The 24,696-nt window shown below is 39.0% G+C and overlaps 1 long non-coding RNA gene across 2 annotated transcripts in view; it reads right to left on the minus strand.

Annotated features, from left to right (window-relative positions):
* Positions 1-23,167, minus strand: part of LOC309622297 — a 31,220-nt gene extending 8,053 nt beyond the window's left edge. The window contains exons 1-2 of one of the 2 annotated variants that reach the window (XR_014240690.1): positions 22,967-23,167; positions 1,274-1,451 (exon numbers count right to left, since the gene is read on the minus strand). This is a non-coding gene — a long non-coding RNA (uncharacterized lncRNA). Of the gene's footprint in view, positions 1-1,273; positions 1,452-6,880; positions 7,201-22,966 lie in introns of those variants that run through there. The other variant, XR_014240691.1, reaches the window with a different exon arrangement.
* Positions 23,168-24,696: the final 1,529 nt, after the last annotated feature.

A 24,696-nucleotide genomic window follows, 5' to 3' on the forward strand; every position in this document is an offset into this window, starting at 1 on the left:
TGCTCTCCTACCCAAATCTAATACTGTCTCCACTTACCTCTTCATTTTCTACTCGAAGGGTTTATTCTATTAACTTGGAAGACAATTCATCACTTTATGATACTTAGTTTGGTGCAGGCATTCAAAAATACAGGCAGATGAGAAAAGAGATAGGTACAACTCAACAGCAACATAAAAGTCGGGGAGAAGAAGAAATTCAAAGCCAACTACCTGAAAATATTACTTTCACTTTATTTCTCTGTTTCTCATAGCTTCATCCTTTAAATTTTTTTTAACCTGGCAACTTTTTTGAGGTAATTGTAAATTCAGATAGTCATCAGAAATAATACAGCAAGATCTCCTACACGGTTGGCCCCGATGATAACATTTTGCACAACTATAGTATAATATCCCAACCAGGAATTGACATTTGACATAGATAGACTCCACCAATCTTCTTTAGATTTCCCGTTTTATTTGCACTCACTTTTATGTGTGTGTATATAGCAGTTTGTGTGTCCACCACCACAATCAAGATACGGATCGGTACCAGCACCGCAATGATCCTTCGTGTTGCCCTTTTATAAGCACATCCACCTCCCACCCACTCCCCATCCGTAACTCCTGAAAACCAAAAGTCTATCCACCATTTATCCTTTGAATTCTTATGCCACACGCTGGTAGGGAATAGCCTTCTATACAACCAGCTCTGGCCCATTTCCTGTTACTACTCTCAGGCCTCACACTGCTGTGCGTTGCTCAACAGAGTCAATCTTAAACAGCTGGTCAAAGAAGGCATGAGTTTCTCACCTTGCTGACAGAGAAGACTGTCCAAAACCAACAAAGAAAAGTATCGGTGTTCAGACACATATGGCTCCAATATGTGCCTACCCACTAATATGTAAAAGGAAAAAGAACGTATATGCTAGAAACTTTGTAAAGCTTTGTATAAACTTCAGTACTAATTCCTCTGAAATCAAAGAAAACACTTCTGTTTCTCAGCCTACCCAATTCAGAGGGGCATAGTTTAGCATTTTTCATTCCTATAAAGCCTTTTATCCATTTCAACCAGGACTTAAGTCTTTCTACATCAGTACATGGAAACCCAGATTTCCATTGAAAGAAATATCACTTTTTCCTTGCCAACCATTAGACACACTGTCCTTTACCTGGATTTAAAATCCAAAGAACAAACAACGAATTTCTAGTTATTAAAATGCTATTTAAAAAGGAACACAGATGCCTATGCAACTTTCAGAGCACTAAGCAGTACGCGTGCAACTGGAATTCATACCTGCAGAGCTGAGGAGAACACTGAAATCTGTCCCCCGCTGTGATTCTCCACTTTCATTATCGACCTCTTTTTCAGTATCTTGATATTGATCCCAGTTAGAAACTATCTTCCTTTTAGAATAGTTTCCCTGTTCTTCATTCTCTTCTCCACAGGTCTCTGCATCACTGTCATCTTCGACCTGCAATCATGAGAGACAAATCGATAAGCAGGCAGTGGAAATCTTAACCTTAGTAGCCTTAGCAGTAAAAATTTTTAAAAACAAATCAAAACAAAAAAATAGTACATAGGTATCACGATAAAGAGCACATCTTATAAACCAAGCTCTATGCAAGTATTAAATAATATTTCAAGAGAACCCCATTATATCAGAATGTACTTTCAGCGTAAACTCTTCATTTAGCTGTGAAAACGAAATCTGATGAGATCCTACCTAAAATCAGTGTAACTGAATCACTAAAGTCTACCCCCAATGTAATCCTATTTCAAGAGTGGTTTCTTCTTACTGAAATAATCAAGGCTATAAGAGTCTTAAATTCAAAAGACTTCAGGATGGAAATTAGTTCTTCCAACTTACAGATTTTACAAACACATTCCGTAAGTATATTTTTATAAGCTTAAAATGGGAACCTACTCAGATGCATTCTAGAGAACAGTTTCCAGACTTGGGCATTAAAATGTTAAGAGGGCATGCAGAAAAATGCAGAATGTGAGAAATTACAAAAGATAAAGGGTCTAGTTTCTTCAACAAATAAATTGCAAGGGAAAATAAATGATGGGGGAGGAGGGAGAAACCTATAGATTAAAAGAGCTTAATAAGAAACTAACACACCATTGTAAAGCAATTATACTCCAATTGAGATGTTAAAAAAAAAAAAAAAGCTTAATGGACACGTAACCATTGTAATGTTGGGAAGTTATTTGTACTCTGATTCAAACACTATAACTAGACAAAATCACTTATAAGACTATTGAAGAAATGTGAACAAGATATTTTCTTATATTAAGGAAATACTGTTATTTTATTTACTTATTGTTTGGTGTGATACCATTTTTTTTTAATGTTTTTATCTTTTAGAAATAAATATTGAACTATCTATGGTTGCAAAGATATGACATGTGGGTTTGCTTCAAAATAATAGGCGGAGAGGAATGGTGGGTAGAGATGAAATACACTGGGCATAATTGATCATTTCTGAAGCTGGATGATGAGTACATGGAAATTCATTATATTATTCTATCTATTTTAATATGTGTTTGAAATTTTCCATAATAAAAGATTAAATTTTAAAAAAGATATATATGGAATCTAAAGATACAATTCAAAGGAGTATCCCAAAGATTATAAAATCCTTACCAAGAAAAGAATTTGTGAAATATATTAAAATAATCCATCTGTATAGGATGAGTTAGACTTTTTAAAAGTAAGTTTTTATTAACACAGAAACGGGTTGTACATTGCAGGAAATTAGGAGGGAAAGACAAGTAAAAATATTAAAACCCCACATTCCCATCACCTGGGAGTACCACTACTAACACCTTAGTGTATATACTTCCAGATCTTTTACTATGTAAATATTTATATATACTTTTTTTTTTTTTGGTAAGCAGAGTTTTTCATCAATATTCTCCACTTCTGCATTTCAGTAAATTTCATTTCACATAACATCCAGACTATTTCCAAATTTCCCTAACAGACAAAAAAATTTCCTTTACAGTTGGTTTGTCTAAGCCAGTATCCAATTCAAGATCATGCGTTGTATCTCAGTGCTTGTCCCTTAAGTCTCTTTGAATCTAGTACAACCTCTATTTTTATGACATTGATTTACTGAAGAGACCAGTACAGGTAGAATGCAAAAGGACCCATCTTCTGTCTGGCTGCTTCCTTGTGGTGTTAGTATATCAGTTTACAGGAAAGAGTGGATAAAAAATTTTTTTTAATCTAAACACCCAACAGAGTCAGGTAGGTTTTGGCTAAAATACATCACAGATGGTGCTCTGAACCTTATGTTACATCACACCAAATGACAGACGATAAATGGCTAAGCCAACATAAGTAAAGCTAAGATTAACCAATGACTTTGGATGATGAAGCCTGATCCACCCACTGTATGGATATGTTTTCCCTGTTACATCTAGGAAATTGTCTGTGTAGTGTTATTTTGGTCCACTACAAATTTCTAGTTCCCTGTCAACCATTCACCTAACAAATTTAACAGTAGTCAACAGTCCTCACCTGAATCGAATTTTTATAAGTTTTCATGAAACAATGGAGTAACTGACCTTTCAAGATCACTTTCAGCACTCAAATATCATAAACCTCCTTGACAGCACCCAAAAAATGGCAATCCACATTATATTCTAGAAATTGCAGAGACTGCCTGAAACCTAGAGGTTTCCTACCATTCCTGCAAGTTTCTCAGAACCATAAGATGCTGGCAGATTAAAGGTATGTGACTGAATGAGATCTGCTATATAAATAACAAATACCAGGAACACCCTAAAGAAAATAGCTTTGCAACTGATGAGAATTTGGGGAATAGAGAACTACAGCTGAAAAATACTTGCAGGGTTTAATTTGAGAAAATCCCATACTCTTTTGCTGACCCACTGGGTAAACAGAGTTCAGAGAGTCTTCTCCAGTTAGTAAAAAACTTTGAACACAGATATAGCCATGGCAAAAATGTAACCCTGAGCAAAATAATTAGCTCGATGTGAAAGGATTATCATCTGAAACACCCGAGGAAGTATTAACACAGAAATAACCACTGAAACGGAAGACTGGAGACCTAGATAGAATTAATGACCCTGCCATCACCTCATTTAATATTTACAGACTGTTTATAATAGGCTGGGCCTCACACAGCTGAATGACTCACTAATCCCCAACTTAGAAGAATCACTGAACAAGAATCTCATTACCTCCACCCAACAGTGGAGACAAGAAAAGTCGTCATTAGCCTCCATCACAAGAGGGTAGTAGAAGTAATAAAGTTTAGAATACATTTGATGTAACTTAGAGAAAGGTGTATCTTAAAAACTCCTAGAGATTTTATGTTTGGTTCATCTTGCAAAAATCTGGGACAAAAAATAAAATATGCATAGTCCCATGATGGAGAGAAAGAACAGAACAAATAAGAAAATACTGATGAAAGCAATGTGAAAACTAAATAGGAAGGCATCATTATTATGTTAACATCATCATTATGAAAGTAGTCTGGTGTATACTGTGAACTGTAAGACACTGATGAAAGAAATCGACAGTACAAATAAATGGAAAGCTAGTTCTTGTTAACAGATTAGAAGAATTAATAGTTAAAATGTCCATACTACCCAAAGCAATCTACAGATTCAGTGCAATCCCTATCAAAAGTCCAATGGCATTTTTCACAGAAATAGGAAAAACAATCCTAAAATTCGTAAGGGAACACAAAAGACCCCAAATAGCCAAAGCAATCTTGAAAAAGAAGAACAAAGCTAGAGGCATAACACTTCCTGATTTCAAACTATATTACAAAGCTATACCAGTTAAAACAGTATGGGGCACTTCCCTGGTGGCACAGTGGTTGAGAATCCGCCTGCCAGTGCAGGGGACATGGGTTCAAGCCCTGGTCCAGGAAGATGCCACATGCCGTGGAGCAACTAAGCCCATGCGCCACAACTACTGAGCCTGCACTCTAGAGACCGTGTGCCACAACTACTGAAGCCCGTGCATCTAGAGCCTGTGCTCTGTAGCAAGAGAAGCCACCACAATGAGAAGCCTGCGCACCACAACAAAGAGTAGCCCCCACTCGCCACAGCTAGAGAAAGCCCGGGCGCAGCAACAAAGACCCAACACAGCCAAAAATAAATAAATTTTAAAAAATAAACAGAAAAAAACAGTATGGTATTGGCATAAAAACAGACACATCGCTCAATGGAACAGAATAGAGAGTCCAGAAATAATCCCATGCATATATGGTCAATTAATTAATGACAAAGGAGCTAAGAATATACGATGGAGGAAAAAACAATCTCTTCTTTAAATGGTGATGGGAAAACTGGAGAGCCACATTCAAAAGAATGAAACTGGGCCCCTATCTTACCCCATACACAAAAATTAACTCAAAATGGATTAAAGACTTGAATGTAAGATCTGAAACCATAAAACTCCTGGAAGAAACATAGGTGGTAAATTCCCTGACATAGGTCTTGGGAATGAGGCTTTGGATTCGACAACAAAAGCAAAAATAAACAAGTGGGACTACATCCAACTAAAAAGTTTCTGCACAGCAAGCGAAACTACCAACAAACTGAAAAGGCAACCTACAGAATGGGAGAAACATTTGCAAATCATATCTGATACAGCCTCTCTTCCAATAACTGATTTTAAAAGCAACTGTACAAAACAATATGTGCATAATTATATTTCTATACGTTATAGACCCAACAATACATTTGCCAATAACGGCAAAATGGAGGTGAGTGGGAGCAAAACTGTATTAGTCTAAGGAAATAACTCTATATGGGGAATACCCAAAAACAAATGAAAAAAACTAGAAATAGGAAATAAGAAGGCTCTTGTAACAAAAGCCACAAACATATGCTTACTCTTCTTTCTTCTCTCATATTCTTTAAAGGATATAAAATTATATAAGGTAATAAGTATATCAATGTGTTACTGGTTTTGTAACATATGGATGTAATATGTATAACAACAATGCCACAAGAAGGGGAAATGGGGACTAGAGCGTACTGGAGTAATGTTTCTATATCTCACTGGAATTAACTTATCTGATGCAGAGTCCAATAAATTAAAAGGTATATGGTAAGCCCTAGAGCAACCATTAAGGCCATAACTACAAAAAAGTGAAAAAAATCATTAAAGGAATTAAAATGTTACATTAGAAGTATTCACTTGGTGCAAAAGAAAGCAGTAACGGAGGAATAGAGGAATGATATATGTGAGACGTGGAAAACAAAGTAAAATGCAGATACAAATATCCAACTGTATCAGTCATAACATTAAATAGGAATAGATTAAACAATTCAATCAAAAAGGCAGAGACTAGCAGAATAGATTTTTAAAAATCCAACTGTATGCTGTCTACACTAGACATGTTAGATTCAAAGATAAAAATATCATTAAAATGAAGTAAGAGGATGGAAAAAGATATTCTATTCAAAACAGTTCGCCAAACCGAGCTAGAGTGGCTATACAAATATCAGACAAAATAGACTTCAAGGCAAAACTGTCATAAGAGACCAAAACGGACATTATACAAGGATAAAAGGGTCAATCTATCAGAAAGATAACAACTGTAAACATTTAAACATATGCTCCTAAAGACAGAACCCCGTAATATATGAAGCAAAAACAGACAGAATTGAAGGGAAAAATAGCTCAACAATATTTGGAAACTTCAACACCTCATTTTCAATAATGGCTAGAACAACTAGACAAAAGGTACCAATACACACAGCAGAACAAATAAAATTATTTACTCACTGAAGCTGTAGTCCTATTTAACTTACAACAATAACTTACATTAACTTGCAATCAGCTTAATTTAACTGGCCAGCCTATGAACATTACGTTTGGGCAACATTATTTTTTAAATATCCTCTTACCTTCTCTTTCAAAAAAGCAACAGTGGGGCTTCCCTGGTGGCGCAGTGGTTGAGAATCTGCCTGCCAATGCAGGGGACACGGGTTCGAGCCCTGGTCTGGGAAGATCCCACATGCCGCAGAGCAGCTGGGCCCGTGAGCCACAATTACTGAGCCTGCGCGTCTGGAGCCTGTGCTCCCCAACAGGAGAGGCCGCGATAGTGAGAGGCCCGCGCACCGCGATGAAGAGTGGCCCCCGCTTGCCGCAACTGGAGAAAGCCCTCGCACAGAAACGAAGACCCAACACAGCCATAAATAAATAAATAAATAAATAAAAATTAAAAAAAAAAGCAACAGTCTTTAAAGATTATCTTTATCATTAAGAGCTTGCAGATAAACCAGTAAAATCTGGGAAGTTACTAATACATAACAGTTAGACAACAGATCCTATTTAAAGCCTTTTATACTCAGGAACCTACCTTTTGAAGGTCCCTGTTCTACTTTCTTCTGGAGTAAATGGGTGTAGAAAAAGGCTTTCCTGCTTTGAACCTAATAAGGAGGTTGAAAATAGTCAATCACACATTTTTCAACAAACTCGTATGTTTCTCACAAAATGTAATTATACCACAGAAGGGAACAGGTGGGATAGAAAGATATGAAACCCTCCTACAGAAAGTAACTGGAAACTGATTTCAGTAATTAAGTAATAATGTCAAATATATCCAACCAAAAATGTCACACTGTGTATAATTTGAAAATTATATTAATTCATCCTACTATAAAATTTTTAAATGTTATCAAGTTTTAAAATATATCATTAGTTAATAATCTAGTTGCCAACTTTTATATTTTTAACCCTATTAAGGTTATTTTTATCTCACATAATCATTTGGACCATAAGCAGCAACTGATACGTCACTATTTTTTATTGAAGTATAGTTGATTTACAATGTTGTGTTAGGTTCAGATGTACAGCAAAGTGATTCAGTTATACCTACATATTTATCTATTTTTCTCAGATTCTTTTCCCTGATAGGTTATTACAAAATACTGAGTATAAGTTCCCTGTGCTATATAGTAGGTCCTTGTTGGGCATCGCTATTTTTTTAAATTATGCTTTTAATAAAAAAAAATTCACACGCCATCATGGTTAAAGAATTCAATGACAGCTTTCAGTATTAGAAAAGTATGCTAGCAAAAATAATTTTTATATATCATTTCAAGAAGCTAAATTTTAATAAATGACTGAATAAAAAATATAGTATATACCTAGTATACCGATATACTAAGGACGACATTTCCATTTGGCATTGTGTATTAAATAAAATACACATTACAACATGATCATACTTGAAAAAATTAGTAAATGCAATACATGGCATATATATATAAATTATCTATTGAGCCCAGAACAACATACATAGTATTTGAGCTCCAAAATACTGTGGCCATTAAGAATGGGAAAAAAAGTGATCCAGACTGGGAAAAAAAGGGATCCAGACTGTATTCAAATTCAACTGTTTCTCTAGCAAGAGAATTATATACAGCCTCTTTTCTTGTCCCTCCTTGTGAACAGTATATGGGAAAGAAGAGAGGGTGGAGGCATCTGAGAACAGAGAAAATGGTAACCCAACCGTCAAAGCAGCTGTTCAGTGACACTTCTCCACAGGCCTCCTCACTCACCCCAGTCCTTACATCTTTCTTTCTCAAGTCTTTCTTTCTCACCTGTGTTACTGTTTCAGAGTGTTGCCTAAAAATAGGAGGCAAAGAAAGCCAATTACCATTTGCTGGCAGCCCACCTAAGACCTTGAGAGTTTATCGCTTCCATGATTTAAGGGCAGTCTGGGAAATTAGACTGCAGTAACTTTCATTGGGCCAACTGGTGATTTTATTTTTTTTTCAAATTTTCAAATAATAGCTTTATTGATGTATAATTCACATACCATGCAATTCACCCATTTAGAGTATGTAATTCAATAGTTTTTAGTATATTCACAACGTTGTGTAACAATCACCACAATCAATTTTAGAACATTTTCATTACCCCAAAAAGCCTGTACCCATGAGTAGTCACTCTCCATTTTCTAGAAAGCCCTAGAAAACCACTAACATACTTTCTGTCGCTATAGATGTGCTTATTCTGGACATTTCCTATAAATGCAATCACTTTTATGACTGAATTCTTTCACTTAGCATAATGTTCTCAAGGCTCATCCATGCTGTAGTGTGTCTCAGTACTTCATTCCTTTTACTGTTGAATAATATTCCATTGTATGCATATACCACATTTTATTTATCCATTCGTCCCAACTGGTGATTTTAAACTATACTTTGTGTATGTCCTTTTATGGAGTCCTTATGGAAAGGAGGGTGGGAGTGGCAATGGAATGAATCAGTTTCGCTTTATCTGCTTTACAACTTGAGCTCCATGTAAGAATTCAGGCTTAAAAAAGGTTTAAAAACTACCAAATTAATCCACCATGTAAGTCCCAACTCCCTGGTAAAATTCTACGAATTAACATCAACAGTTTTTCCAGTAGAGAAGGCACTACGTGCAACTATAAGGGAGACAATTTGCTTCTCGCTGTGGTTATGCTCTAAGTCACACAAGTTAACTAGAAAAGCAACTAAGAGGCCTTCAAGTAAGAACCTTGCTTTATCAAAACATTTGACTAAAAGGTTTTACATACACAAAAATAATCAACCTTCATATAAAGAGTGCATGTAGACCAAGCATTCCTGGGTAAAGCTCAGTGTACAAAACATATTCCCCTCCACCACAGCCATTGACAGTCTACTCTTCCTAAGAAGGCAAATGGTACTTCAGGTGCACCTGCCTCTGTCCCATCTTCCCACGGATTACACTGCATGGGCTTAACACTGGAAATCAGATTTTCTTTTTCTTAAATCGAAGTAGAGTGATGTACAATATTATAAAATTTAAGGTGTACAACATAGTGATTCACAATTTTTAAAGGTTATATCCATTTATAGTTAGTATAAAATATTGGCTATATTCCCTGTGCTGTATAACATATCCTTCTTTGTAGCTTATTTATTTTATACGCAGTGGTTTGTACCTCTTAAACCCCTACCTCTATCTTGCCCCTCTCCTCTTCCCCCTCCCCACTAGTTTCTTCTCTATAGGCCAGATTTTCTTTCAACTCTGTCTCAGGTAAATTTTCACCTCACTTCTCCACCAGCACAGGGTTGGTTTCCTTAGTTACTGAGGTTTTAATGTCATCACCTTCCATTTTCAAGAAAAATCACAGACCGCTAAATAGCTGTTGTTTATCTGGCCAACTTTAAGACACTCCCCAAACCCTCAAATCACCAGACAGAACTTAATTAAATTAGTAAAGAATTATCAATCTAAAGGGAACCTGGGTAGCCCTGGTCCACCCTCTGCCCTCAAGCAAGATCATGTAGAAATCACATTGGGCCAGTCTACCTGGGTCTATGATTATGTTCTCTACCTAAATTAATCATATTTCTTCCTTCATAATGACAAAGTTCTGATTCCTCAATCATTATCACTGATTGTTCTATATCTCTTAAATTCCCCATGACCATTTTTAGTGGTTATAATCAAAATGGACTTGGTAGATGTGGCTTGACCAGTGCTGCCCTCTCCCCACCAGAAATTTTGAAAATAAAAATAGTCATCCTCACAGTTCCATACCAGGACACATTTTTTCTTTAAATACAAGCCTAAGTGGCACTTTTCTTTCCCTCTGTCTATCTTACAATATATCTGAAGAGGACTGCTTTTGTTCCTTGCACTGCTCGTTTGCGAGTGTTCCTTCAACAAGCATTTCTTGAGTAGTTGCTGAGTGCCAAGCAGCAGCTCAGGCACTGGGAATATAAAACACAAGACAAGGTCCCTAGCCTTAAGAACCGCTGTCCTATGGGGAAATCAGAGAAGCAAACACACACTTAAAGCAGTGTGATATGTGCTTTGAAAAACACGTAAGACGCTATGGGAGAAAGAGAGCATCAGAAATGGAGGAAGGAGAGGGATGGGGGACGTTTGCAGGACCAGTCTTGCACTTCAGGGAAGGCAAGAAGGTTGAGGGAATAGTATACCTCAGCTCTAGCTGTGAACACGTGGCCTGAGATTACTCTAGTAAAGGAAACAGCTGCTATCTCCTCCTGGAAGGCGGTCCCCAGGTTCAAGGAGAATTAGCAAAGAACACGCTTCTAACTAAGGGATGAGAGCTGTTCAAAGCACAGCCCAGGGAGGTCAACCATGGGAAAGGGTGAAAAAGAAAAACATGTTTGAGGATTCTAGGAAGATGGTAGCAGTAGTAGCAGTTTTTTAGTCTTCCCAAACCCCCCCATAAAGTCCACACACAACCACGAGGACAGAAAAATCAAAAACACACGGAAAACATCCACAAAAACCTAGGTGGCAAGGTACAGCCACAAAGTGACAGAGGTGAACAGGTAGAAACCAATCACCAGCAGCCACAAGCCCCACATGGACCAGCACCTGTGAGAGGAAGCAGAGGGAGCAATGGAGCACCGAGGAGACCTGAGCATCCCAAAATAAACAACAGGGGCTCACTAGAAGAGGGCCGGCGAGAACAGCGGCTAAGAACGTTGGGTCCTTTGTATTCCAGTAGTGGGTGTGTACAAGGCCTTCACAGGAAAGCCTGAAGGGGCTGAGTAAGCCAGGGCCTTATGAACCCTCAAAAGTAACAGGGCAAAACTCCTTTGCAGGACAAGACTCCACTCTGGAGAAACTGCTGGGGGTAGAGTCACAGTTGAGCAGAACAGGGGAGGGAGGGAGGGAAAAGAAGGTCCAGGTTTGGGGGTAGGGGTGGTGAGGAGGCAGGGATATACCAGATGTGAGATGTCCGTATTTTTACACTTCAAAATAACATAAGAGGGGGCTCCAGAACCATGAAATCTGAAAAGCCAACCTTAGGTTGTGTCTCCCTTTTAAAAGTTCCGGAAACTGCTTTCACATGAATATCAGGAACAACCGAGGATCATGATCAAATCCCATACAAAGCTGTTATTGTAAGGACAAAGATACTAAGGATAAGCACATTTTTACAATAAATCCCACACAGCATCCAGAAGTGTTTTATCAGAATACAATTTCACTGTTTTAAGTATGTAACTAGAAATTCTACCCTCAGTCTTTCGGGGCAAAGGATATAAAAGAACAGCTGTCCACTCTCAGTGTTGCTCAGAGATGTCAATACATAAAAAAAAAAAAAAAAAAAGTGAGGCGGAAAGAATCTGAGAACAGAGAAAAAAAAGGTAAAACAACCCATGAAGCGGTTGTTCAATGACTCGGCTCATGGGGCCCTTCATGCCATCCCTTTCCTTCTCCAGGTTCTTTTATCTCTTTCTCATTGGTGTTATTTTGGCTCAGAGTCTGATAAAAATGAGGCATGAAGAACTGATTACCATTTGTTAGCAGAATCAAGAGCCTGGGGCCATACAGCTCATCTCCAGTCCTAGCTCCTCACAGGCTCTGCACCTTTCCTTCCGACGATACACCCCCGATCCGAACAGTAACCACTTTTGTGGACACAAAACGGGGCGAAATTTTCTACTTCCTAGGTTCCTTATCAGAATGAAGTTCACAGCACTATCAGATCAGCACAACAGATTGTTTCAAAATTACCTAATAAACATTATATTAAAGTTAGCTTCTGAGATGGACTCTGGTGGGTATCTGTCTCACACGGTCACTTATTTCCTTGTTACTTCATTCTTTGCATGAGGCAGTCTCTTTGCTCACAACCGTCCCCCTCTCTTTCATATTGTACTTCAGTCAAAAGTTCTCTCAAGCACTATTTATCTCCAGAGCTGCAAAATGCACCTGAATCTCTTCTAAAATATTTCTACCAGTTTTTGGTCCAGCTAACAAACTTTTCTCCATCAAACTTGTGAACCCACTGTGAGCTAGACCCAAGTGTCTCTGGGTGCTTGTGTGCTACAGAGTCCGGGAGAATGAAGAAACAGTTGAAATACTTAGCGAATACCCTCCTCTGGTGAGCAACAGGTATTTAGACAAAAGCAAGGTTGTTTTCTTCTTTACGTTCAGAGTTCTGAACCACTGTCTTGTAAATAATCTCTTGGGCTTATCAAAATACTGTGTATGATTTGCCAAGTGTCCCTTCACCAACTACGAACACACCCACCCATCCCAAATTCACCCCCAGTCCACCTGGTAACAATTCATCACAGAGCCTAGAATGGAGTGCTAGACTCTCCCTACGAAATGACACAAAGTAACCGCCTCCACCTGCCTTTTAAACAGCATGGAGATCCCATCCTTGTTTCAGTAATAGTAAGCAGCTTCCTCAAAGAAGTTAGCTATTTTGAAACACTTACCACTTAATTTTTCATACAATGTCCCTGTTACCACGTAGCTATTAATTCTAATAAGATGCCAATTACCAAGGTAAGTGATTTCAGTAAGCCTTATTCAGAGATTCTGACAGGACTGAAAACTGTTACCTGGCAACCATTTATTCCAGCAGCACTTCGAAGAATCACAAAGTCATATACAGTTCTTTTGTATGCTGCTGTACTTTACCCTATGCACACAACAGAGTCAATAAATTTATTTTTTTAATGATGTCATCTACTCTTTTCCACGCCTCAAAACACGTTTTACTACCAGATAATGTCATTTTCTACCTTTAGAACAGAATTTCTTACCGATAAATACCTTTACAAACTTGTTCCACAATAATCAACCCAAGGAGACAAATTGAAAATTTGGTTGAAATAACAGTATTTCTCTTAAAGCATCTTTGTAGATCATCTGGTTTAAGCCCCGAGGCTTTGGAGATGAGATGAGATGAGCTTCAGAAAAGAACTTGCCCAAGGTCTTACTGGCAGAGGCAGAATGACAATCTGCCTGAGACGTAATTTAGTGCTTTTGCAAATATGTCTCTTCACTGAGCAAAATCTTAGTAAAACAAATCATTCTCTCTAATGTTTTTAGTCTTTTAGTTTCTAAAGCTTTTGTGAAGGTCCTGCTCAAAACTCCTAACTACCAACAGAGAAAACTAATGAGACTGTTTAACGAGCAGAAGAGATGTAACCAGCCAGAGACTGATTATTCAAGAATCATCTTCTGATGTGTGAAACTACCTTCCCTGCATCAATGACACCATCTCGCATCTCTCAAAACTCATTCTCATTCAATTATCTTAATTTCAAGAAAGCCCTGGAAGATAGACAAGACCTTACTGATACATAATCAATTATATGTATACAGATGAAATACAGTTGAAACAGGTCACGTACCCACTCCAAAAACTTACCAACCACACAAGAGAACAAATGTCTGACCCCAAAAACTTATCCACTGCAACCCGTTCATATTAATTATTGGAAACAGCAAGGTTCACAGGATGGGGAAACGGCTTGATAGTAACAAGTCACTTATAGTTAAAAGCAATAAATGTGACCAGAGAGAAGGGAGGGGAGAGAAGGACACACGTAATCCATGACATGAAGAAAAATATGCAATTGAACAGGGGAGTTGACGAGCTTTTGCAAAAATTGTCGAAACTAAAATAGAAGATGATGTCAATGGGTGACAAACTGATAAAATGTGAAAAAAAGAAAACCATAAGCAAATAGGTGTGATTTACATCTTATACAATCTATTCTTATTAATTAAAGGACGAATGCTACCATCTGGGAGAACACACTTCCTCACACCGCCTCACAACTCAGTCAAGTGGGCTGCAATTTTCACTGCACTTTCCTTCGTGACTGATCTAAGTTACAGCTGTGCAGCTAGAAACTTGTGGGCCTTCATATAAGTTCTGCACATCTCCTCATTTACATCCCCTGACTGAATTACAGTCTTACTCTCCTTGTGGCAAAAACCTATAAGCTTAACCTATAAATTTAACCTATAGGTCAAATTTCTGAAGACAAAAGACACAATCTCTACCCTTTTTAGCTGTTCTCTCTTCAAAGACAAGGGTTAAACCCAGCCCCTACCCAGTGAAAGCTGCTGAATTTGCCATTTCACATGAAAGAACAAACGGACCTAAGAGAATTCTCTTCCTGTTGAGTCCCTATCTTACGTGATGTGGGGCAGCCCATGCACACACTGACCGAATGAGGAGGAGTGACTCACTCTACCAATCATTGGAAAAGTGTTTCTTTGTGCACGTATTTTATCTGACACATAATTTAATGTATGCTTCCACGGTCTCTCGCTTTCTACCATTTGAAGTGCCTCTTTTGAATTTATCCCCCTATTCAGTTCTTCCCTGATGAATAGAATCGGTACAAAATGCATAACATTTCTCTTTTGTGGGCTGGCTGATTTTTTTTTTTTTCTTACATTAAAATCTTTTCTTTATCTTCAAGAGCACTTACACATGACAACATTAGCCTGAAGAGAAAACGACTCGGACGCTCGGAGCACTCTTGTCAGTCGGCCCCCTTAGCGTCCATAGAAATCGGATGCCAACTTCTACAAACATCGTATTTAGAGGTTTCAAGGGCAAATATTTTGTAGATGGCATAAGATGGCGTTGTTTGCAATGAAGACAAAACGCCTGGGTTAAACGCGAGGCCTACGTTTGCCCCATAATGCGTGACATTTGCAAGGAGCTCAAGCCGGCATGCTCTTCTTTTCGGGCTCAACTGCCTTCTCTGCTCCTCTGCCATCAGCAGAATGACATCATGGCTACATGTCCGCAAAAACTCTTTCCTTCCCATCCGCACCACTTTAACCAAAATTGAGAAATGAGAAAAAGAAAATGCACTTTCCGGAGGCAGAGAGGTTCGCAAGACAATTTCCCCTGTGAAAGGACAGAATGCTATAATCAGCATTTCCCTTCTGCAGCTCTTTTCAAGTGTGACCTGTAGGAAGCTCTTCCAACATTAGGGAGGAAAAAACTTCAATCAAAAGAAAGGGCAGCAGAGACACATAAGGAAGGGAGAGAGCTTTTTACCTTGCATTAGAGAAAGGTGGATTTTCTCAAAGCCCTCAATCCACAAGGACAAAACGCAAATCTCAGGACCAGGATTATGGAGTGCACACAAGCCAAGGGCCTTGAAGCTGGGCCATGGCACAGCGAGCCTGAATAATCGCATGTCGGTAAAATTCCCTTGGAGTTAGCAATACTGACATGATGTGTACCTCATCTTTTGTGTAAGCGTGAGACTATCTCCGCTTCATAGAAATGTAAAGCAACACTTAATTCCACCTTCTCTAGATCCCCACCAACAGTGTCCAAATACTCTTTTGTGGAGGAAGCACAAATTAGACTCGTAGTATTGCTTTCCTCTAACAAGGCAGCCTGTGAGTTTAAAATCGTAATCGAAACTCTCAAGAGGAATAAATATGAAAAAGCTACTACCTATTAGAACATGAGCTCTAGGCTTGGCAGAAGGAAAATGCTGTATCTTTCCATAATATGCTCAGCACAAAAAGGCTCATCTGCCCCCAAACTAGTGTCCCCACTGGGATGTCTAAAAAGGCAACACACTGACTAGATTAAAGAAACCTGAAATTCAAAGCCCTTCCCTGAGACTAACACACGGTCATTATCACAATTTTGACAAGAGGAGAAGAAAAGAAAATGTCTGGAGTGTGACTTATCATTAAGATACCACAGGGAGATCAGCTCGGTGCTTTGTGACCACCGGGGGGGGGGGGGGGGGGATAGGGAGGGTGGGAGGGAGATGCAAGAGAGAGGGGATATGGGGATATATGTATACGTACAGCTGATTCACTTTGTGATACAGCAGAAACTAACGCACCATTGTAAAGCAATGATACTCCAATAAAGATGTTAAAAAAAAAAAAAAAAAAAGATAGTTCTGAACGGGCTACCTCAGAGATAACCCTAGAGGACAGAAGGAACAGGAAGAAGGCCCTGGGTCTGTCCCAAAGAAAATGTCACAATCACCAGCAAGATAAACCTTGCTTCCTTCTGCACACAATCCCAAGACCAGCCTTCAGGCATTATTCACAGCAATTCAGTGCACTAAACGTTAAAAAGAAAAAGGGAAATTCCTCTCATTGTTTCTAATGGTCCTGAAGCCACTCAAAAAGCAGTAAGATCCAGAGTGGTAGATTTCGTTAGCTGAGGCACACCATTCACTTAAAAAAGACATCACAGGTTTACAAGTCTACTAAACAGACACGCTCTTCTCTCACCACTGAAGAGGGCTGGTGACTTACCTCAAAGCAAAGTGTATCATGTGAAAAATAACTGCCCTCTCGGTCTGGAATACTTAGCTTTTTAGGGTCTGCTAAAAATTATTACTAGATGGTCCCCAATAAGTATTTTCTTTTATCAATTTCCATATAGTAAAATACAAAGTACTATGAGCTTAGACAAATGGAATCAATATAACCACCACCACGATCAAGATACAGGACAATCCCATCATCCCAAAGTTTCCCTTCACACCACCCTCCAAGCTTCTTTCACTTAACCTAGTACATTAGTAGCAGATCCATCCATGTTGTTTTGAGTAACAGTGGTTCATTCCTTTTTACTGCCAAGTTGTAGACCATTGCATGGAGAGTTTGTGTCTCCATTCACCAGTTAAAGAATCTTTGGGTTGTTTCTGGCTTTTGGCAATTATGAAAAAAAATGCTGCTATAAACATTCATGTACAGAAAGTTTTCATTTCCTTGGGGGTAAATACATACCTAAGAGTGGGACTGCAGGGTCATATGAAAAGCGTACGTTTAATCTGATAATAAAGTGCTAGGATTTGGTACTGTCAGGGTTTTTTTTAAGCCATTCTAATAGACATAAAGTGGTTTCTCATTGTGGTTTTACTTTGGATTTCCCTAATAACACATGACGTTGACCACCTTGTGCTACTTGCCATCAATATATCTTCTGGGGTAAACCATCTGTTAAAAAATGGGGAAAAGATTTAAACAAATTGTTTACTTTAATACTGAGTTTTGAGAGCTCTGTGTATTTTCTGGATACCGGTCCTTTGTTGGATATGTGATTTGAAAATATTTTCTCCCAAGTCTGTGGCTTGTCTTTTTTTAATAGAATTTATTCTTTATAGCAGTTTTAGGTTCACAGCAAAATTGCATGGGAAGTACAGCAATTTCCCATATATTCCTGTGTCGCTTATTTTTTTTTTTTTTTCCTCAACAGTGTCCTTCCCAAAGCATAAATTTTTAATTTTCAGGAAGTCCAACTTAGCAATTGTTTTCTTTGCGGATCATCCTTTTGGTGCTATACCTAAGAAATGTTTGCCTAACCCAAGGTCACAAACATTTCCTCCTATGGTTTCTTCTAAAAGAAGAATAGCTATCCTTCCATTCAGGTCAAGATACTTTAACTCATGGAGGGAGCAGACTTATAATAACTGCTTTAAAGTCTCTGGCTCAGAATTCCATTATCTGGGCCATCTTGGGGTTGGCATTTATTGATTGTCTTTTGCCTCAAGAATTGGTCACATTTTGCTGGTATACTGTGAAATTTTAGATGTAGAATAACATTGTGAATATGAAGTTGTTTAGACTCTGGATCCCATTAAACATCCTCTGGAGAATGTTATGGTTTTGTTTGTTCCATTTTATCAGGCAACCAATCTGGTTAGATCCAGACAGTAAGTTCTGTCTCATCTCCTGTGGGCGACAGATCCAATGTCACATCAGTTCTCAAGGCTTTTGCTACACTGCTACTTCCAGTCTGTCTCCCCGATGTGCAGCTCAGGGTGAGCCCCTGCCTTTGGACATTTCACACACAGAGAGGATCCCCTTCCAGCTCTTTCCTCTCTAGGATTCTCCCAATCCTCTGGCCCAAAGGTCGGGTTTCTCTTAGAGTTCTAGCTGCCCACATTGCCGCTCAGAGGGCAAAGCAGAAAGGGGAAAAAAAAGAAAGAGGAAAAACAAAAAACAAAAACGGGCATTTTCCCATACTTTTTGGACTGCAGGAACCCATTTTCCTGGTCCTCTGTCCAGAAAAACAGACTTCTACACGTTTTAGCTGCTGGCACCACCAGCCAGCCTGACTCTCCAAAGGGTCTGGTGCTCCCCGACCCCAGCACTCATCCCATGATTCAAAAGAAGGAGGGGACCCCCCCCACCCCATACTCTCCAACTTGCATTTTCCTAGTCCTCTGGTCAGAAAGATGGACTTTCTCTTGGTTTTTAGCTACCTCCGTGCCATGGCTGCAGCTCTGCTGAGAGCCTGCCTTTGGTTCAAGGCCAGAGAGAAAAGGAAAACGATGAGGAACTCACCCCCCTGGTCCCCATACAGGTCGCTTACCCGGGGGTTTTCACTCCCTTCACCATCTGCCAGCTTTTCTTTGCCTTTCTGAGTCCTTGGGCAATCTGTCCATGGCGTTGAGCTGCACGCAGCAGAAGAAACAGGCCGTAGTGGGCCAACTCCACCTTGGTCGTGTCTGCCCAGTAACTCTACCGTGGTTTGCTGAGGCAGCATCTCTCTCAACCTCTTGGATTATGAGAGCTTCCACACACCTGAGCTGAGGGCCAGCCCATTTCTCACCTTCCATTTGATGGTATCGCCAGGGGAGAGAAAACCCCATCACTGACTCTTATAAAACCGTGATATTCGTGCACATTTCTTATTCTCCTCTTAGGTGTCACAATTTATCTAATACCCTCAAAAAAAAACAAGAAAGAAAACCAAAACTTCCTGACCTCTGGAACACTCTCCTATTCTAGTCCCCGCTCTGTAAGCCTCACCTCTTACCTTCAGGCTGGGTTTAAGAGGCCAGGAGGGTGGGGAACTATTCATTGTAAACAGCTGCTCACCAGGTATGTTGCTAGAGACTAAGGAAAAGTAATCTACACACATTCCCCTTGTTAAGGGCATTGAAAGACAGAAAGCACGTGTTGGAAACTGACAGATGCTTATTTCTTTGGCAGAGGCATTTAAACTCCTTCTGGCTCTTTTCACGGATGGCAAAATAGAGGACTGTGTGCAGAGAGGAGCCCAGAGAGTGGATTTGGTTTCAGAGTTACTACAGCTACACCCAGCCTCCCTTCACTACTTTTAGTTGTAATAGGAAAAGCATAAAGCTGCTAACAAAAGATAAATGTGAATATTTCCAAAATATTCTAATGCCATGCTTAAACACAAAATCCACGATTTGGTCACATAACAAATATCGATTGAGAGCCTATACTATGCCAGGCACTGTTTGATGTGCATGGAACATTCCCTGCCCTCCTGGAGCTGACATTCTACTGTAGGAGTCAAACAACCAACAAATAAATAGACAAAGTTTGAATAAATATATGCATAAAACACTGTGCTTTCAGGTAGTGACAAATAAAACCCTACAAATAGAAAGCAGGGTAATGGTTTGGAGAATGATGAGGGCACTATTTTATATAGAATCATCAGTGAAACATCTTCAGAGAGAACATTTAAGCAGAGAACCAGATAAATGAGGGAGTAGGCCATGCTGGGATCTGGGGTAGAAAGGCAGAACATTCCAGGTCCTCAGGAGAGGACAATCCTGCCACATTCAAAAATCAGAAGTAAAGCCAGTATCCTGGCTATACTGCATTGAACTTGGAGGAAAGAGTGAAGGAATGAGGCCTAAGAGGCTCACAGGAGTCAGATTATGAAGAGCATTATAGGGCAGGGTAAGGAATTCGGATTTTATTCTAAATGTAATGGGAAGGCAGATCCATAAAGACATGAAAAGCGCAAGGTTTAATCTGACCAGGTCTCAGTCCTAACCAGAAAAATTACTTTCAAACTCAGAGCTAAATCTAACATTCAAATCCACTTCATGGTCAGTCTTCACAGATCAAGAAGCCAATACAAAGTCAAATCACAAAGTTAAAGATGAATAAAGCATAATTAACTCACCCCCCAAAAACACATTATTTATATTTCATAAGTAATATTCTCAAATGCCAAATTATTCCTTTTCTACTAAAAAACAAAACTGACATCATGGCTTTTAGATAATAACAATATATCAATATTGGCTCGTTAATTGTAACAAATGTTCCATGCTAATGTGAGATGTTAATAACAGGGGAAAAACTGGGTATGGGATCTATGGGGACTCTCTATACTAGTCTCTCAATTTCTCTGTAAATCTAAACGCTTCTAAAAAGTCTATAAAGTCTATTTTAAAACTATATATATAGATATAGCTATATAGTTATCCAGAGGTAATACATAGTTATATAGAGATATATAAAATCTCCATATATTGATATATATATAAAATCTCAGACCAGGATATGTGCTCTGAAACCACATACCAACAAAAGCGATCACCTTATCCTACTGCTATGAGTTATTTCAGTTGATACAACAATGAAACTGAAAATGAGCTTCAAATCAACTAAGCAATTAAGATTGCAGATCTTTTACTTTTTGTGAACAAGCACTAATCCATACTCTACCTACCTCTTAAGTATACGGACATGTTTAGAAAATATGTTAGGTATGCTTACCTCTTTAAATAAGTTCACAATAGCAATAGCAAATAATTACTATTATGGGGGAAATGGAGCCGGTAATAAGAATAAGGCAAACACTAGGCAGATTTTTAAGTCGAACAAAAGGGCAAATGTTATATCCCAGAGCCTAAAATACTCCAGAAGTCTCAGAAACAATGGCCCAGATGTAGGCTAAGTACAGGTGTGACAAACCTTATTTAGCTCAAACACTTGGGGGATGCGGGGGTTATGTGAATATTTTAGGGGGGGAAAAAACAAATATGTTTATTATCGACTGCAGAACAGACAAGCTTTGTTTCTCAAAAGAGGACATAGGTTTAAACAGTTGAGAAATACAGACCATGACTCTTCCAAGAAAAGACAGGCTGAAAGACAAGAACTCCAATAATTTCCCAAGCAAAGTTTTCTTTTACTTTATTAAATATATCACTTTCTGCCTGTGATAGGCAGAATAATGGTTCCCCAAAGATGCCCACGTCCTAATCCCCTGAATCTGTGAATATGTTAGGGTACACTGCAAAAGGGAATTAAGGTTGCTAATTAGCTGACTTTTAAAGCAGGGAGACTGCCCTGGATTATACAGATGGGCCCAATGTAATCACAAGAATCCTTAAAAGTGGAAGAGGGAGGCAGAAAAAAGGAGAGAAAGGAAAAGAGACGTGACCACAGAAGTAAAGTGAGACAGACCCTATGTTGCTAGCTTCGAAAACAGAGGAAGAAGCCAAGAGCCAACGAACGTTGGCAGCCTCTAGAAACTGGAAACATTGTCTCTGGAGCCTCCAGAAAGGAATGCAGCCCTGCAGACACCTTGATTTTAGCCCAGTGAAACCCAGGTTGGGATTCCAGAACCATAAGATAATCAATTTGTATTGTCTTAAACCACTAAGTTTTTGGCAAGTTGTTACAGCAACAATAAAAACACAAATACGCTTCCTCTAAAAAGAACTCTCCTGCTTCGAGGAGAGAGCCCTTTTTAACCCAGTATCAGGGGGCATCTTTACCACAGACGAGTCTTTACCACAGATGAGTGAAAGGGGGGAAAAAATGTGTCATTCGCACGTGAAGTAAACAATCACAAATAAGAGAATCCAAAGATCAGTAACTAAAAGAATTGATATATGTAAGCTACAACAAAAAGCAGACTGGCGGGCTTCCCTGGTGGCGCAGTGGTTGAGAATCTGCCTGCCAATGCAGGGGACACGGGTTCGAGCCCTGGTCTGGGAAGATCCCACATGCCACGGAGCAACTGGGCCCGTGAGCCACAATTACTGAGCCTGCGCGTCTGGAACCTGTGCTCCGCAACAAGAGAGGCCGCGATGGTGAGAGGCCCGCGCACCGCGATGAAGAGTGGTCCCCACTTGCCGCAACTAGAGAAAGCCCTCACACAGAAACGAAGACTCAACACAGTCATAAATAAATAAATAAAAGAACGTGAATTTCTTTAAAAAAAAAAGCAAACTGGGCTATTCATTTCAGTAACAGTCAAGTGGTCTTAGTTTGCATTCAATTTCCAATCAGTTTCTCAATCTATTTCATCTGAAGTCTTCACATTACCCACTATAAAAAATACCTATTTATTTATGGTTAGGAAGTTAGCCATCTGTATTAGCCATACAGACTGCCCAAACAAATTACCACAGACTGTGTGGCTTAAACAACAGAGATTTATTTCTCACAGTTCTGAAGGCTAGAAAGTCCAAGATCAAGGTGCCAGCAGACGATGTCTAGTGAGGACCGGCTATCTAACTTGTAGATGGCTGCCTTCTCACTGTATCCTCACACGTCAAGGAGAGAGGGCTCTGGTCTCTCTGCCTGTCCTGACAAGAGCACCAGCTCTATCAGATTAGGGCCCCGCCCTTATGACCTCACTTAACATTTATCACCTCCTTACAAGCCCTATCTCCAAATACAGTCACCTGGGAATTAAGGCCTCAACATGTGAATTTGGGGGGAAACAGAAACATTCACTTCATAACATCACCAGTAATCATTATTTAGGTCAGAAAACAAAAAAGGAAGATATGTTGCCCAGAGAATATTCATTAGGGAAAACTATTAAGTCATATAAATTACCATAAACAAAAAGGACAAAACTGGGAGTATAAAGCACTTCCAAATAGCATATTAATATACAACTTATATGAGTACGTTAATGAATACATACGTGTAGATACAGAGAGGGGCACATGCCAGTTGTAGGTGTGGATAGAACATATACGGTCAGCTCCTGCACTAAAAAAGAAAGGTGCCCCTTTAATTTGTTCTTTTAAAATAAATGTGTATTTAAAGATATACCAGCTGTGGTAGTGGAGAAGTACAATGGCTGGGGCACCCAAAGTCACTATATATATAAACTGCAAATATCAACGCAGTTTCTGCAATCCAGAAAATGAAGGAAGTAGCATAAACAAAAGTCCATATATCAGAAGAGACTCAACGCAAAATAAAGAACAACTCCCTAAGTTTGCTGTTTATGCCACAAAATTTATTCTGTAAGTTCTACCTTAACTCTAAGCCATTAATGCTCAAAAATCAATGAAACTATATTGAAATTTCACAAATACGATAATACATACCAGATCTCGAGTTTATACTGCAAAAGTCTGTTTCAGGCAACATTTTCATCTAGAAATACCTATGTTAAGGATAAAATATTAAGCAGCCTATTAAGCTCACACATTTGCTAATTATCCTTGCCTCAAATACCCTTGGCCATGACATACACACCAACAATCAGAGATAAAGCCCACACACCCAAGAGATAAGAAACCCCTTCATTAAAGAAGATTTTCTCCTACAACTTGTCTCTCTGATTCCCACTCTTTTTTCCTCTATGGGTAAGACTGTATGAGTCTAACAAAACAAGGGGAGGAGGAACACAAAAGAGAATCATGAGTGTACATCATTTCTCAGATTTCCAGTCTGGTTTGAAATAATATCAACAATCTAGGAAATAGTCAAAATTGAGGAGTAAAGATTTATAATCGCAGTGAAGAATTTGTTGCTGTTGCTGTTGTTTTAATCTACTCAGCTAAGGTTTGAACCCACTCGGGTTTGCATGCATTCCATGGTTGTTCAATCAATGACTAAGTATGAAATGAATGTTACTCCCATTTGGAAAAATGTTTGACTGCTTACCCCACCTGCTATTCAAGGCTAAAACTGTACTTTGGCTGCTGGTTTCACGTCAGCTGCGAGCAGACACACATTCTGTGCAGCAGGTGATGCCTGGGAGTGGCCTGGAATTTTCTTTTCACTCCTGTTTTGGAGCCGGACAAGGGTACTGGAGTTCATACATCTAGTTCAACCTGCATTTGACAGATGGCTCAATTGTCCTTTATTTGATTAGGCCAAAGAGCACTTATACATTTGCTTTTATCTCTACTATTCACTTTTTATTTAAAAA

The sequence above is a fragment of the Balaenoptera borealis genome (assembly GCF_965194805.1).
Source record: "Balaenoptera borealis genome assembly, contig: HAP1_SCAFFOLD_2033, whole genome shotgun sequence".
NCBI classification, from domain to species: Eukaryota; Metazoa; Chordata; class Mammalia; order Artiodactyla; family Balaenopteridae; genus Balaenoptera; species Balaenoptera borealis.